Source organism: Quercus suber, unplaced genomic scaffold (genome assembly GCF_002906115.3).
Source record: "Quercus suber isolate HL8 unplaced genomic scaffold, Cork oak 2.0 scaffold_174, whole genome shotgun sequence".
NCBI classification, from domain to species: domain Eukaryota; kingdom Viridiplantae; phylum Streptophyta; class Magnoliopsida; order Fagales; family Fagaceae; genus Quercus; species Quercus suber.
In genome coordinates, this window is record NW_027069634.1 from 28,602 (window position 1) to 46,871 (window position 18,270).

The window sequence follows — 18,270 nt, forward strand, 5'->3', positions numbered from 1 at the left end:
CTTGTTAATTTGATCAATTTTGAGTTTGGTGAAAAATTGAAAAATCTAGGGTTTGTTCTTGATCCGATTTGGGGCTTTTGTTAAATTGGGTAGAATTTGATGAAATTGGCTTGTTGTGTTGATGTAATTAAGCATTATAATCTATGTGCTGTGTTTTGTAATGCTCAATTCATCAATTTGTTTAAAAATTTCAACAAGTGGTTTTCAATTTTTTGGGGTTTTTGATAAGAAATTCCTGCTCAAGCCAATTTTGTCAATTTAATCTCAATTGAACTTAATTGTTTACTGCATTAGTACATGCATCATGGCATTGTATTTGTTCATGCATCATATAGATTCATCTATTGTTTTTTGTGCTAACTTGCAGTCTGCCCTTGGTTTGTTTTCTTGTGTTCTTTTAGTTTTCTCTTTGTGTCTCTGTCCTTTCCTTAGCATCATGCCTAGGAAGACTAGAGCCCGTAGGACTATTTCCCTCTCTTCTCCATCCCCTCCTTCCTTTGACCGTGAGAAGTTTCTAAGTGAGAAAACCAAGAGATTTTTTGAGAAGCTAAACCTTAGGAGAAAGATTTGGACTGAGCGTTCTGTTCTATTAGATGAACTTGATCCTTGCATTAGAGCAAACTTTGAGCGTCGGGGCTGGTTACCCTTGGTGGATGTTTCTAATCCTCCTCCACCTTCTACCTTGATTAGAGAGTTCTTTTCGAACATCTCTATCCGCATCTATGATTCCAACATTTTAGTAAAGAGTTGGATACGAGGCGTAGAGTACACCCATTACTCCTCAGGTAGTGGCTGATGCTCTAGGGGTACCATTGGTCCGGAATCCTGTCTATCCGTATAACGAGTTTCCCGAGTTGAGCGACGTTTTGTCTTCCATCACTGGGACTACTGTCCAGTGGGGTTCTGATCCTAGGATCACTTCTGCTGAGCTCTCCGGGTTGCACTATCTATTCTTTAGGATAGCTTGTCATTCTATCTGGCCCATTTCTCATGTTCACACCATTCCTCTTGAGAGGTGTTGTGTTTTTGTACGCCCTGGTTACTGATGCTCCTATTAGTTTTCCTAATCTTTTTTCTTCGTTTCTTTGAACGATGTTTATAGGAGTTCATCTACTTCTCATGCTCTTGTTCATCCTATTTCATTCATAGGATTTTGCTTTATCTTGATCTTAGTGGCTTTCCTTCCTTTGAGCCCATTCATGTGATAGCTCCCATAGGTGCGTTTTTCTTAGACAGACGGCGCTCATCTTCGAGCTGGTTCTAAACACCCTAAGTCTGAGCCGTCTAGTAGCGCACCTCCTCCTTCTTCTTCTACAGGTCTTGCTGGTGAGGATGTTCCTGATCCAGTTGGTGATGATGCTATTGCTGCTGATGTTCCTCTACCTCCTTCGACCAACTTTGATGTTCATCGTCTCTGGAGACTGTCATGACCGTTCTGGCGGATCATGGTTAGATTTTGGTGGACTTACTAGATGAGATTCGTGCTCTCCGAGCCGACTTTGCGGATTTTCATTCACCTCACCACCTCCTTTTGATGGCGACTTGTGATTGCCCTTTGGCATTCCGTCACAAAAAGGGGGAGTGGAGTTTTGACTTGTAGAGGTGTTTTTGTAGTTAGGGGGAGATTTTTTTGTTTCTTTTTGTTTGTGAGGAGCTTGTGGAGTTTTTAGATTGTATCTAGGTGCTTCTCTTTGTATATCATTTTTGGGGATATTCATGTTAGGGGAGTAACATTGATTGATATACATGTTATATTCATTGATTCTTGTTGCTTTTGTGATTCACTGCTTATCGATTTATATTTATAAGTTGTTCATTCATATATGTCTTTATTTTGTGTTGTGTGAATCTTACAAGAATGTTATACCTATTGTTTTACTCTTTTCTGTCACACATGCAATTATGCGTTTGTTGAGTATTTCAGGAATATACAGGTTGATTCAACTAAGCTGCTGTCTACACTTGCAACCGATGGATAGTAGTTAGGGTTGAATTTGAGTTTATGAGCATTATCTTTGTAAAGAGCTTTTTACTTGTAAAACTTTGAGCTTTTAATTAGGGTTTTGTCACGGATTGCCAAAGGGAGAGTTTGTAGGTTCTAAAGGTTTATAGAATTTTTGTATTTAGAACTCTAAATTTGTAATATTGTCAAACCATGATCAAAACGATTTGTTAGTCTTGTTATAGTATGCTCAAAGTTGTTTAATTATTGTAAAGTTGGAAATTGAGAGACTGTAGATGCTTGAGGCATTTCGGTCTAGCTCGATCGATCGAAGAATAGATCGACCGATCGAAAGTCGACCAGATTGCATTTTCTGCAGAATTTCCAACTCAGCCGTAACTCATTAAACGTTTAGGGTTTTATGTTTTTGCCCTAGGTATATAAGGCAAAACCCTAGCCACGTTTTTAAAGTGGCTCCAGTTGTATTGTTGCTCATACATTGCTATTTTGTGTAAATCTCTTGTGAGATCTAGAGGAGCTTTCCTTTACACAAAGCTTAGGGTTTTCAAGTTAGAGTAGTATCAACATCTTGATGATCAACTTGGTTGCTACCATTGAAGCTTAAAGAATATCAAGCGTGGGTGCTTGTAGCTAATTGAAGAATTCAAGAAAGAAGGAGTCTATGGATTCGGAGCTTGCACGTGGTCGTGTCAGTAAGTTCTACTGGTGGGTAGCATTAGGAAGTCGAGCGGGGAGCTTGTAGTCCTTTTGTATGAACTTCGATTCTTTCATAGTGGATTCAGGTTTGCCTTGAGGATCGGTGGGTCAAATCCTCCCTAGGTTTTTACCGTGTGGTTTCCTGGGTGATATCATTGTGTCTTTTATTATTCCGCTGCTTTATTATTTTGATATGATTATTTGATTACTTTAACCTAGAATTGCATAATTTGACTAAGTAACAACTTGGCTAATTAATCTAGGCTAACCAATCTAGTTGTGTTTTAAGGGGTCTAAAACCGTTCAACCTAGAAAGCCAACCTTATGAGCATTGTACCTAATGTACTCTTTTAAACTTGGGCTCTACATTCTCATTTTCTATCTCTGTTTGCATAATCACCCTACTTCCTACATCTGTCCTTAATATTATTTCTGCATAATCTCTAAGTAGGCCATACTGAGCCTCTTCATCCTAGTAATCGGCCCCTAGCTGCCTTCCTTGATCTATACACCTGACTAAGACTTAAATCATTTAAAATCTTCTACATCACATGGTGCTTAACACCTGAGACCTCCCAATTAGGATTCTTACCAAAATCCTCCAAATACTCTTTGACACATAGACTGATGTAACTTGCCCATTTTTAAATGTTAGGGGCAGGTACACTCAGGATAAAATGTCTTGATTTCAAATGTGCACTCTCCAGTCACCATTGAGGTATAACACCTCCATCCACAATTGTTCTTACACATGTACATAAATCTTCTTCTTCTCATTAACTTCCACTTATGCTGAATCACATATTCCCTCAAAGCATTCCTAGACACCTGGGAGTTTGGAAACTTCATCCCTTTTGCCAACCTAACATTTTCCATATCAGTCCTCTCATTGAACTCCAAATTGCCAGGACCCTGCTCATCATCAAAACTATCCACACTTGCAATATCATCATCTAAAGCTGGTTCAGCCCACTTTTCATCTAAATCTATGATTGGAGGAGGAACATTGCTTGGGACAGGTGCATCTGTGTTTGGCTGAGGTGTATTAGTGTTTGGATGAGGTATATCAGTGGTTGGAACAGTGTTAGGCTCATATGGCACTGTGTAAGGTGGAGAAGACTCACCAAAAATGTCATCAGCAAAGTCTTCTCCTTCCAGACATTCATTCAACCAATCAAACTCCTCCTCCAGACCATCACCCCCTGTAGTAGCTCCTGTACCACCCCCTACACCAGCCCTGCACCCCCTATAGCAGCCCCTGCACCAACTCCTACACCAACCTCTCCACCATTAGGAACTTCAACTGCAAGTAGAGCATTACCACTCTCCACATATAGTATGATGGTGTCTTGGCCCTCCCTCATTAGGCTTGCACATGGGTACCACATCTTGATCATCTTGTATGAGCCTCAAGTCTTGCTCCAAGTTGCCCCCAAGACCTAAATAATGAACCCTACACGGTTCATCAATCCAATTTCTCACATATACCTTTTATTTCAAAATAACTAAGCAAATCAGGATCCCTATACACTATTTCAACTTTCTCACAAAAGTATTCTAAATTATGGTTCCAAGAAAAGCACCTCATAATGTTACCTCCAATTTCACTTCCTCATCATCCATTTGCAAGAACAAATTACCATTTGACACGTATACAATTAACAATTAAAGAATTGTAAACAACAAAAAGTAAACAGTTGTATATTTTTGTTTTGCTTTTGGGATGCAACACACACAGAAGGACCACATTTTCTGCTTTGCTTTTGATTCTATTTTACTAAATAGCACATGCAAACACTAAAATTTAAACCCAATAAAACTTGGGTCCACTGTGAGACGCAATGACCATGACAGACAAAATGCCCATAAAAAACACAAATCCAAAGAACAGGTGGTCACATTTTTCATAAACATCAACAAACACAACCAATATTCTCATTCCATTACATGTAACATTGACCATTGATTGATTACACAAAAAACAATAAAACAACTACAAGCCCAAAGTAAAAACCAAATAGTGACTGATTCTTATCAGGATTTTAGTCCTTTGAACAACCCGTTGCTCGTCTAGGTTTACACTTGCAACATTATGTCAATATCAGATGCAGAATGGATTTTCGTGTTTCTAAGGCTTATGAGGAAGAGAGAGTGAGTTCATGTTGTTTGATCCGTGTTATGTTCTAATTGGAATAAAATAGTGTTTTTCTAACATCTGAGGGTGAGGTGGGTAACCGGTGGGGGGGGGGGGAGGGGTAACGGATTGAAGTACAGGTGGGCAAAGTGATAAGTTTTGAACCACGAGTAGGCAAAGCGTAAACAGGCCAAACTCAAGTGGTTTACTGTAATTATCCCAAAAATGAATTTCTTGAACATTTTCTATATTTTTCGTGCATCACACGGGTTAGCGACTAGTATATATAAAATTGAAACTTTTGAAACTCCCACAATTTTCTACGTCATCATTATTTTTAAAATATCAGCATTATAAAACAAAATTTTGATTTTAAGAACTATTTCTCATTATTTCTCCTCGATATTCCTTCTCCTTCCTTATAAAAACCCAACAACTCTTTCTCCTCCCATCTTCCTCTATATCACAAGTGCAGCACAATCCAAAACCAAACTAAAACAGTAAACATAAGCACATACCCAAACCAAAAGATTCTCTCTAGAAAAAAAAAAAAAAAAAAAAAACCAAAATAATCCCATCTCCCTCTTATTCATCTTCCTCATTATTCCATAAATTTCTTCAAACACAATACAGGATCAATGTTTTAAATACCATTTTGTTCCAGTCAGAATTTTTTGTTTTGATATAGGTAACCCCACTATTCTATTATGTTCCAAAATTCGGCATGTACCCGCGTTTCGGCTGAAATTTCGTGATTCCGAACAGAATATGAATTTTGAGCTAAATGAAGAATGTTCTTTCACCGAGTAGCTTCTTTTGGATTTGATGGTGCAGATGTTAGAAAAGAAAACCGATTTAAAAAAATAAATAATGTTAGGACATATGTGGTTTACTTGTTAAGAACATATGTCATTCTTTTATGTAATTGGCTAATCCTTTGACAAAACGCACTTTACTTATATTTGGGTAGATCTAGAATGAGTTTAATACTTCAAGAAACATGTGGTTCAAGTCTAGTATTAAAGTCATGAAGATTGAATCAAGAAACAAGTGAAGAAAAGCTGTTCATTAAAGCTGGATAGATAGCTCGACATCTGCAGACAGATAGCTCCACAGCTTCTCAACACCTCTTGACAGCTGGCTATCTATCGAGCTCTTCAGTTGATTGTTATTGCAATCTCGACACCTTCTCGACAGCTGGTGGATCGATTGAGAAAGCTCATGTCCCTTCGATTGCTCCTCGACACCTAGCTATCTATCGAGGTTTAATGAGGCTTGACAGATACTATCTATTGAGGTTACGAAAATCAGAATTTTTAGATCTAATTTTTGGCCAGGCTTATGTATTTGTATAGGGTTTCTTTTCTCAAAACTCTAGGCCTATATAAGACTTATTTTAGAGTCGTCACATAAGAGAATACAATGAGAACATATGCAAAATGTGACCGATACCTTATTTTCTCTGAAAGAAGCTACTGCGTCTTTGCGCCTTAGAATTTGTAACCAGATGTTTCTTGATCTTCATTGTTGATGAAGTGAAGAATTTTGCAGCCAACATTCTTCTTCCTCAAGTTGGTGAGTGAGTCACTTACTAGGATAAGTGCAAAGGAGTTAGTCACGTATTGGAGTCCGTGCAACATCAAAGGGTGGCGTTCATATATTGAAGAGTTCAGAGTTCTGAAGTGGTAGAAGGTTTTTGCTTTGAGTTCATTTACGGGATTGTAGAGTCTAGGGATAAAGGTTTTGTACTAGATTTGAAACTTCTCTTTACTATAGTAGATTGCTTTTTGAGAAGGTTTCCCCTAGGTTTTTACTGTGAAACTAGTTTATTTTATTGATTTTCTTGGGTTATCATATATTGTCTTATTTATTTTTCCGCTGCATGATTTTGACATGATATTGATGTTTGTTTGTTTTAACATATTTGATTCATAATAAATCTAATTAATAACTTGGATTTAAAACTTGTTGATTATTGATGAAGTGAAGAACTTTGCAGCCAACATTCTTCTTCCTCAAGTTGGTGAGTGAGTAACGTACTAGGATTCGTGCAAAGAGTTAGTCACGTATTGGGATCGTGCAACATCAAAGGGTGGCGTTCATATATTAAAGAGTTCATAGGTTCTGAAACAGTAGAAGGTTTCTGCTATAAGTTCATCTACAAGGATTGTAGAGTCTAAGGATAAAAGTTTTGCACTAGATCTGAAACTTCTCTTATTATAGTGGATTGCTTTTTAGAAAGGTTTCCCCTAGGTTTTTTACTGTGAAACTAATTTGTTTCATTGGTTTTCCTGAGTCATCATATCTTGTCTTATTTATTTTTCCGCTGCATGATTTAACATGATATTAATGTTTGTTTGTTTTAACAAGTTTGATTCATAATAAATCTAATTAACAACTTGGATTTAAAACTTGTTAATTCTATCAATCGGAGTCTAAATTTCCCAACAAAAAAAAGTAGTAGAGCGAAGAAGATGAGACAAAGGAGGAGGGTTATAGATTTGCAGATGCTTGAGAAGTCTGAGAAGAGGAATGAAAAGAGTTAAAAAAAAATGAGATGACATTTATGACACTTGGGAAGGGTAGAAAGGAAGTGTCTAGGAAGGTGCTTCCTTTACAAGCCATCACATGCCTTTTTATTCACAAAACTGCCATTACATCATTTTATAAAAATATTTCTTTTAATAAATAATCAAATAATCATTTTTAAATATTTTAGCTTAACAATAATAGTAAATAAATTTCAACATAAAAAAATAGTAAACAAATAACTTTATTTCAATTCAAAAAAAAAAAAAACTTATTTCAGTCCAAAAATAGTAGAAGTAATAACCATATTATTATTGTCTAAAATCTAACTAAAATGCACAAAAAAATTGCATAGGTGATAGCTTAAACTCTTCATTCATTGTTTTTTATTTTATTTTATTTATTTAAGTAATAGCTTAAATTTTTCATTCATTATTGGATTTTTTTTCATAATCAATAGTTTTCCGTGAGTGGAGCATGGGACTTACACATAAGAGTTCAAATTTTAGTTGAGAGGGCAACTTTTGATATGACTTTTGAGACATTTGTCTCACAGTTCATCCGCAAGTGGCTCAATATTGTAGGAATTTAGTTATTAATAACCTGCAGTACCTCTCATTCCATAAATTTAACTTAGAGACATCAAGGGGTACTTTGAAAGTAAAAATTGTGCATTTCATTGTGAGAGTTAACACCTTAGTTCTCTACATTCTTTCCTCGCACCAATGCCATACCTCTAAGAGGTGATTTACTAAACCCAAATGCAAACTTCACTTTACTTGAGTGTTAAGAGTGAATAGAGTTGGAAAGCATTGGAGCATAATCATTTTCAGTCAGTAAGTATTAAAAGAGCAATCAAACTCAGTTGTGGGATCTTGAAAGCTAATTGAAGACAAGATTCTAAGATGTCTATTGGTAGCTGATGTTTAGAAGGCTCAAGTATATTGGGCAGCTTAAGCTTGGAGAGTCTTTGTGTATTCTTGTAATCTAACTCATTCAGCATTAAATCATTTTCAACTCGAAGGGCTGTAATGAGGTTTCAAGTGTAGTTATTCAATTTTCCTTTTTCTTCTTCTTCTTTTTTTTTTTTTTTTTTTTTTTGATATCTCAATTTTCTTGTTTGATAACACATCAAGTGTTATCTTGGGTTTACATGTCTTTTACATTTTGCCATTAACTTTAATTGTATTGCTCAATTATGTTTATCCATGCAATTGTTGAGTAGTATGGTTGATTACGTATATTTTGCATTAATTGTGTTTAACCTTAAATTAATCAAGCCTTGATTGAAATTGGAGGTCTAAATCAACACTTATTTGAGAAAATTTCTAAGACCACATAAAATGGCACAATTTGTGCTGCAACTGTCCATATGGTAGACTGTAAATGGTGAAGAAAAAGTGATGGGTCCATGTGAAAGTGATAGATAATCAGTCATAGTCTGACACATCAGATAGTTGTGGCAATTTATTTAACTAGATGATGTTTCACACGATGTGCAGACTACTTTACAATTTCATTTAAAATCATTTATATATATATTAAAACCTACATATAATACTTATTTTGTTGTATAATATTTATGTTTGCCTACAATATTGTCGAATACTTTGAAACTTGATTTTCTTAATTCATATTTTATTTTTAAAAAATTGTATAACACTAATTAAACTAGATTTTATTTTTTAAACTAATTAAATTTGAAATATTTAAATAATAATTTAAAGCACAAAATACTTTTATATCTTAAAATTACATAAATTTAAGCAATCTTCCAACACACTTCCTTAACCACTCTATTCTCATATCCAAATATGAAGACCTCATTTGCAAACACCCAATTCATTATCTCAATTAAAATAAAGAAATCATTTGTAATTATCATAAAAAGAACATGATTAAACAAAGAGAAATAGGCTAAAAACAGATCCAATTATCAAAATTTAATTGTCTTTAGTTGAGCTTCCGTATCATTTTTAATTGGCTAAATACAATGTTGGAGCTATGTAGGTGTCGCTGAAAGTTTGAAGGTAAATGACAGCATTTTTTTCTGAGTGTATTTGAGATGAGATGACATGAAGAGTTATGGGCATGTATATATAAAGGAGAAGAAATTAAAAGGGTGAATGGAATTGTAAAGAGTTTTTGTGTGTGGAGAGATGAAAAGTCTTGAAACATTAAATCAAATGAAACAAATAATAGTCTTAAAACATTGGATGAAAAATGTAACAAAGTAGTCTTGAAAATTGAACCAAAAGAAATAAAGAGTCTCTATTTTTAAATTTGTTCTTATCTCTGATGTGACTTAAGAGTATTTTAATTTTCTTCATAGACAGCACCACATGGCAGAACCTTATACTCTCTCAGATGAGATCTCTACTTATATATATAGACATACACACACACACTTGCCTCATCACATGCACTTTGCACGTGCAATAAGGCTCTTTTTTTTTTTTTTTTTTTTTTTTTTTTTTTTTTTTTTTTTTTTTTTATGTCTATTGTCATAATTTTCCTTTAAAATTTTTTTTGGATAAATTTGTTTTGAAGACATGGATTAGTAGAAGAGTGTCCTATTTTGTAGGCATTTTAAGTGGAGTTGGAGATATATTTTTATCGGATTATCCTCAAGTTTTTTCCCTGTTAAACCTAAGGTTTAGGGGGTATTTCTGAACCACATAAAAGTCCAGTCCAAAGAGAAGAACCATCTATACTACTAATTAAGAGGTTTCCCCTATTTGGATTGGACATTTTTTTGGTTTCAAAATACCCCTACACACTCCTAGGTTTAAGTAGAGACAAACTAAAGGATAACTTGGTAAACAATGTCTAACTCTCTACAACATTGCCTACAAAATAGGATCACTTTTTTGTTGGTTTTTAAATTCAATCTAATTTTTAAATTAATTCAATCAACAATTTTAAAATCTTGCTTCTCAAAAAACATTTACAAAAAAAAACAGTTTTAAAATCTTTTTGTTAACAATTTGTTTAGCAGAGGATTCTAATAGCCCACTGCCCACTAACCAGAACCTCTCCTAAATTCTAATTGCGGTTTTTCTTTTTCCTTTAAAAAAAAACACATTTTTTAAAACAATTTGTTTAGCATAGGATTCTAATAGCCCACTAATCACAACTTCTCCTAAACTCACCATCTCTAATTTATGTATCTCACACAATTCCTAAAAAGAAAAATAGATCTCATACACATTTAACACATTTTTTTCCTAAAAATTAGTATACATTATCTCTATTTTAAAATATCTCACACGTCAGTTTCTTTGCACAGTTTTTATATTGTCTCCCCATTTATTCCCACCCTCATTTCTCTCTGTTGCTAAAACAGTGTTCTACAAAAGGAATCAAAATTTGTCTTTAGTTTTTTTTTTTAAGAAATATATAATAGTGGTTGTAGTATTTAACTATGGTTTTTTTTTTTTTCCTTTTTTTTTTTTTAAATTTAATTTTTATGAACAAGTTGTGAGTGGGTTTGCGTTGCCATTGGAGTCTAATACAATACACCACCATCGAAATTCAAGAAGAAGAAACTCTATTTATAAAAGCAAAAAACTTCTTTATCACAGCTACTAGTAGTCTGTCTTTCGATGAGGATTTCACAATTTGCAGTTGGTTTTTGATGAATATTGGTACATTACTTTTACAAAAGCATTCACATCATGTTATCAAGTTTTGATATTTATTCTTTGTTAGGACTGTGTTATTTTAAACATTACCAAGTTTTAACATTTATTCTCAGTAGCTGTTGGTGCCTCCCTATGCACAAAGTGCTTAGGGGTCTTAATGTTTGTTGTTTTTCTTATTTTTAATCCTTACTCTCTTTTTTCTTTTCTTCTTTTTTCTTTTTTTTGGGTCTCTTTTTTAGGGTAACATATCAACAATTTTGTTGGATAGCATACTGGACATATTAGATGAGTTTGGGTGAGAGACTTTACAAAAAATATTGTATGATTCAAGGCTCATTGAAAGTGGTAGTTGGTTGTTTAAGACCTTTTTTGTTTTTAAAAAAAAGATTAAATAAATAAATTATCCTACCTATGTCTATATTTATCAATTTGTGTAATTCAACATTGGATTCAATTTACTGTTTTTTGGAATGGTAATGTACATATCATTATTAATTGAAACTCCTTTAGTGTAACTTTATTTTTCTCAATCACATCTCTTCCATATGAAATTAATTATCCATAACAATTGTTGTGCCTTTCACTACAACTTCTTTTCATTTTTTTACAAGAAAATTCATTTTTAAATTAAAAGATAATATTGCTCACATGCGAGCCTTTCCCATAAAAAAAATATTTAAAACTATTTATTTATTTATTTATTTGTTTGTTTATTTATTTATTATTTGCTTTCATAGGCATTTGAAACTTTTGTTATGGATGTGTACTTAATGGCTACATTTTAGGACTAAGTAGCTACTTTTTTAGGATTAAAAAAAAAAAAAAAACTTGGTGAGAGCCTGAGAGGCGTTCTCATAAAAAAAAAATAGTATTTAAATTTTTTGTTTTTGTTTTTTTAGGCATTTCAAACTTTTGTTATAAATGTGTACTAAGTGGCTATATTTTAGGACTAAGTGGCTATCTTTTAGGATTAAAAAAAAAAAAAAAAAAAAAAAAAAAAAAAAAAAAAAAAAAACCTTGATAACTGTGCCGTCCGAGGAGGATCGGATTAAAGATTAGATTGCCTAACCCACGTCCAAAGGGATAAACGCATTCCGAGGATCTCACTCATCCGAGGATGGAAGCGTAATTAAAGCAATGGGCCTCTTATAACTTTCTGGGATGAGGATGGGGGGTAGCAGCAGATCGAGGAAGAGAAGAAGAAGTTTCTTGGAAGGAACAATTTCCTCCTCCGCATTGAATGCCTTGCACCAACCTTATCAATTGCATTAATGAGGAAATGACCTATGAACAGTAACTGTACAGCTATCAGCCCTTTCTACCACCTTCAGCAGAGTATTGATGGGACAAGTGTCCTTAAGAATGCTTGGAGGCATACAGATGGAGGGCTAGGATGCAAGTAAGAGGGATATAAAAGGAGGGGAGGCCTCCCAGAAAAGGGGGATAAGCATTCTGGGTAAGAAATTAGAGAAAAGAGAAAGTGAACAGTGCTTTGTTTGATGTAAAATTCTAACTTCATATATAAGAACTAAACCTCGGACCTTCCCGAGGAGAACTCTTTTCCTCATTACCAACTTATGTTATGCCTTTCTATTTTCCTAGGCTCTTTGATCTTTAAGTCAAACTTATAGTGAAATTGCAATAAAATTATTTGCCCACTCTCTAAAAAAATTTTATTGTTGGGCTTGATTTAAAGGACAAGGCATCACTGTTTTGAGTGGGCTTGGGCCTTTAATTTCAGAGCACTTACAATAACTATCATTAAAAAAAAATTCACAATCGTGAGCCTTTCCCATATTAAAAAAAAAATACTATTTAATTTTTTTTTCCCTTTTTAGGAAATTGAAATTTTATAATAGAATTGTGTTAGTTTTAAAAAATAAATTACTTTTGGGCTTGGGTTCAAAAAAAAAATAGATGAAAAAAAAAATTGAGTGGCTTGATATTAAACTTTGAGAATAGGTAGCCTTCTCAAACGGTATTCTTGGTGTTTTAATTCTTTTTAGGTAATTGAAAAATTTTGCTTTTAGAATTGTGCTAGTTTATAAGAAAAACAAACAAACTTCTAGGTCTGGGATCAAAAAAATAATGGAAGCACCAAAATACAAAAAATAAAAATTTATGTGACTTTATTTTAACTTTGAGGATAGGTGGACTTTTCAAATGGTATTAATGATGTTTAAAAAAGTTTGATACAATTTTAAAGATAACTTCACAACTTCCATTACACACACACCAAAAAAAAAAAGATTCATAACATGAGAGCCTTTCCTGTAAAAAAAAAAATTAATACTATTTAATATTTAGGGTAGGGAAATTTCAACCAATTGAGCTATAAGTAATACTAACTTCTGAGCATGCCCTCACGCACGTGCTTAGAAACTTTTCTATTTTTTAGTAAAGGTTAATGATTTGCATCAATTATAATTTGGAATTACTACATTTTCCAATCACTAAAAAAAAACTAGGGGTGTGATGAACAAATTATTTCACCCACAAACGCATAATACTCTCATCACACCCTTAGGGTTTTTTCTTCTTTTGATCGAAAAATATAGTAATCCTAAATTATAATTGATGCAAATTATTAACCTTTACTAAAAAAAATAGAAGAGCATCTAAGCATAAGCGTGAGTGCGTGCTCAGAGGCTAGTCTTATAGATAGTATAGATATTACGTGCACTTTCTTAAACCTAATACGGTTTATTGATAGTCAAAATGCAAAATTCACCCTCTAAGTTTCACCACTTTTCATTTTAGTGTTCTAAATTTGCATTTTGTCATTTCAATCCTCTAAGTTTTAATCCACCTCAATTCAGTCTTCCATTGAAATTCCATCCATTCTTACCATTAATTTAATATACAATATTTATTTTAGTATTTATTTCTTAATTTTAAAAAATTTAAATTAAAAAAACCTAAAATTAAAATAGCAAACCACATGTAAGGCTATAAATGAACAAAGTCAATCATGAACAATTCGGGCTCAACTCGATAAAAAGCTTGTTCGTATTTGTTTATTTATAAATAAGCCAAGCTTGAGCCTTAGTTTTAGGCTTGTTTAATGAATAAGCTGAGCCCATGCAAAAAAATTTGTTCACGAACAAGCTCGTGAGCTTTTAGGCTTGATACAAAACAATTCAAACATAGATTCATATATAAGCTTATATGTGTTAGCTAAATATACTCATTACACATATTTTAATAATGACATGGTCAACATGGGACCACTACCCATTATCTTAATTTTTTCCTTCTCTCTAAATTGATGTTGAGGACTCTTTTTCATGCCACATGGCATTACTTCATTGGCAACCCACGCCATATCAACATATTATTGAATTTTATGTAAATCTCCTTTAAAGTCCAAAATAAGCTTATTTCTTATCTAACTACATGGATTGGGCTCACATAGCCCACAAGATCCTTCAAGAGGCGGATTCATGGTCCACATTTCCTCTTCATCAATTGGGATCATAATCTATGACATCATCAACATCAACATATGGATCAGGCTCAATCAATTAATCAAATCTCACGACCCATACTACATCTCTCATTTTCATGGAAAGTAGCTTCTCCAACAAAAGCTCATATTTACACAAAATGACAACAAAGCCCAAGGTATGTCATCTCATTTTCGGCTCATGATTCAAGCTCAATCTCTTCAGGAAAAATTTTGGGAGTCATGGTTTGGAGGGCCAAGAGGTATGTTCAATAAAGCTCCAGCGGTTTAAAGTTGATGAAAGAAACATGTTGCTTGGCATGTCTTCTTCAACTCCTCGAATTCGGATGAGTTAGTGTGTAGCTAGTAACATATAGTAAGCCTTTCTTATCACATAGCACTTGAAATGATAAAACTCTCCATTGCTCTTTTCCTAAAACTTAATATTCTCCATATGACAAACACTCAACAACTCCAGCCATCTAAATGCTGACAAAATAACTATTCATTCAATCTCTAGTTGTTCTTATACAAATTTGGAAACCCAATCTTACTATTTCACATAAACTACATTACTATTTTCAGCTAAAATCCAACTCAAACACATGGCTAAATCTTATTGGCTATCTTCAATCTTCAAATATAAAATATTCATTATATTTTTAAATCCCAACTGTCATCTGCCATAATCAAACCAAATATTCCCCTGCCAACTGTTAGAGTAGAGTATTAAATGCTCTTCTTGCTCACCAAGATTAAGTCACAACACAATAAGACCTTGACTAGATCTCTAGAGTTTCATTAACTATCAATCAATCATTCTATTACTTACTAAAAATGTATTGTAATAGAATCTTGAAACAAAAATATAAATACTCAAAAAGGGAAACCTTTCGAGCAAAACACCAGTAGTTTGTTCAGCACTTGACACCTGGCTGATAGTGACATCACTAGCCATAAATATTGCTCAAATCCTAACAGCCAGCTACCATACCCAAAATAACAACATACCCTTAAAAGAGATCTTAATATTTTTAGACAAATCCATGAAATAAATGCTAAATATTCTCTCTAGCGACCTATCATCATCTAACTGACCTCATCTATTTTAGCCCTAAGTAACAGCTATCTTATGACAACTGTGACAGCCTTTTCAGACAACTGTGACATTTTCTTCAGACAGCTATTTCAGAATTGATGGGATAGTTAACATAGCAGCCTTAACATTACTGAATTTCCTTATTTAGCTAAAAACCAAAACCAACCAAAGAAACTATCCTTTTCTTGCTAAGGTCCTTTCATTTTTTGCTGGTCTTTCCTCCAGCTGATATCACCCAAAACAGCAAAAACCTCTTAAAGCTAAACTTTTCGGCCAAATCCTAGGATGAATTTTCTGAAAATTTATTACTGATTAAGACATATTTTGACTAAAATTCTTTGCTAAATACCTCCTTACACTCAGGTATAAATAGATCCTTCATCAACACACCAAAGCACCCTAATAAAGAAGAATAACTCTCTCATAAACTTCTCTATTTTCCCTATCCCTCTAATTATCTTCTTAAGCTATCAATGAGATTCTAAGCTTCTGAGTTTTTAGTTTCCAAATTAGAATCTAAGCTCTTCAGCTCTTAGCTCATAAATGCCTATCATATCACTACTCATAAGCCTTTGTCCATCCTCTAGCAGAAAATCTCAACAACGTTGCTAAACAAACTACAACACCTTTACTCTTCTTATGCTTATTCTCTCACTTTCCATATTCAGAAAATACATCTATCTTGTTGCTCATATCCTCTAGACACATCTCCCTCTTCACTTCTCTTACAAAACCTCTTCTCTTACAAAATCTTTTCTCTTGGAAAGCAATACAAGCTATTACTATGATCTCTCTAGCAGCTCTAATATCATTCATTTACCATCTTATACATCTCTCATACATCTTACAAATTATATCTCTCACAATGTATCCATACATATTTCTCATATATATTACAAACTCATCTCTCACCAACTACCCATACTTATTACTCAAATTACAAATATTACAAATATTACATCCTAAGAAACATCTATATCTTTTACCATCTCTATACTCCTCAAGAGATATCAAACACTCGTACTAAAAGCCCTTCTCATGAAAGACTTACCTCCTAATACTAAAGACGTTCTCTTAGAAGGCACAAATACTTCTTACAAAAAGCCTTTCTCATAGAAGGCATAAACCTATCTTACAATAACTAAAAGAGCATTAGTAAGGGGAAATTCATTTAAGTGCATGATAAAGGGGACAAACTTGACCAGCTTCTACACACAGGTGGACATACTCTCTCTCCCTACAATTGAACCCATTTTTTTCCCTTCAATCTTAATGTTATCACGACAAACTTCTTCTCTACTGCTGGAGTCATCCTGCTGGAATGCTATCAACTCACTGATGCTATATAACTGGAGCTACAAACCATACAAAGATAAGTCACCACGTTTCAATGTCTATAAATTTACATTATTGAATACATGATTACTTCCTTTAAATACATATTACTTTATTTCAACTATTATTACAACTATTAATCAAAGCTATTATATTAAACACATTATTTATTTATTCAACCATTATCATGATTCTTAGACTTTGGGCTTTAACAATTTTGTAGGCCTAAAAATACACCGGAAGCTACTGGACTACTTGGCCCAATGTTGAGTTTTGGATGCAACTCCCCATGCAAACCCGGGTCTAGCAAAGTCACCCCCTAGTAGACAACACGTGACTGCGCACTGAAAAACAGCCCGCAACAACTAACTAAGAACCACTTTAGATTATAATTACATTTAAAAATTAATTAATTAATTAAGTTGGCCACATATGATCATTCCCTATCAATTATCTAACGTAAAGTTATGAAATATATTAGTATTTTCTTATTTATAATAGTTACAAATAAACATTTTTCTAGTTCTTCACCATTTAACGTGAATGTAAAAATTGTATTTGAACAATTGTTGAAATTGTAGATAAGGAATGATGAATGAATTAATTTAATTATGTAAAATTTTAATTTGAATAATGACTAATCATAAGTTGAACTAGATGCATGATAAAATGAATATACTATTTTCTTTTTTCTTTTTTTCTTAATTTTATAGATTCAAGTTTGATAATGTAATTTTTTTAGATCTTGAGCTCAAAAGCTTGACCTAAGCTCGAGTTTGAGTTTGATATTAAGCTTCAACTTGGCTTGACTAATTAATCAAACTAAGCCAAGCCAAGCCAAGTTCAAACTTTTTGGTTTTCTCATGAGCTCGAGCTCGAGCTCAAGCTCAAACACTATTCTTAGGCTTGTCATGAGCTCAAGCCAAGCTTGAGCTTTTGACTTTTCCTAACGAGCCAAACTTAAACATACACTACTTGACAAACCTTGGGTTTATAGCTCTAAGTTCACATGGTTGTCCTCCCTATCTAAAGAACACAAATAGAAACCCTTCCACCTCAACCTAACCCATTGATAACTAAGACTAAGAGAGAGAAAGAGAGATCAAGAGATTGAGAGGGAGAGGAAAGACAGATCAATGAAAAGAAAGATGAGGTTGTTAGGCATGAAGGTAATGGTGGTGGAGATGGGCATGTTCTAGATCTGGACACTGCTGTCAAATATGGGGTTTTAGGTGGGGTTGGTGGTGGGGTTGTTGGAGCTAATGTAGAGAAATTGGATTTGAAGAAGATGATTGAAGAGCTGGACTTATACGAGGTTCAATTTGTGTTTATTTGCCCAATCTCCCTTGATTCAATGCAAGACCATGTGACTTTTTGCATGGCTAAACCCATGAGAGGTGCCAACATTTTCAAACGGTCTAGTTT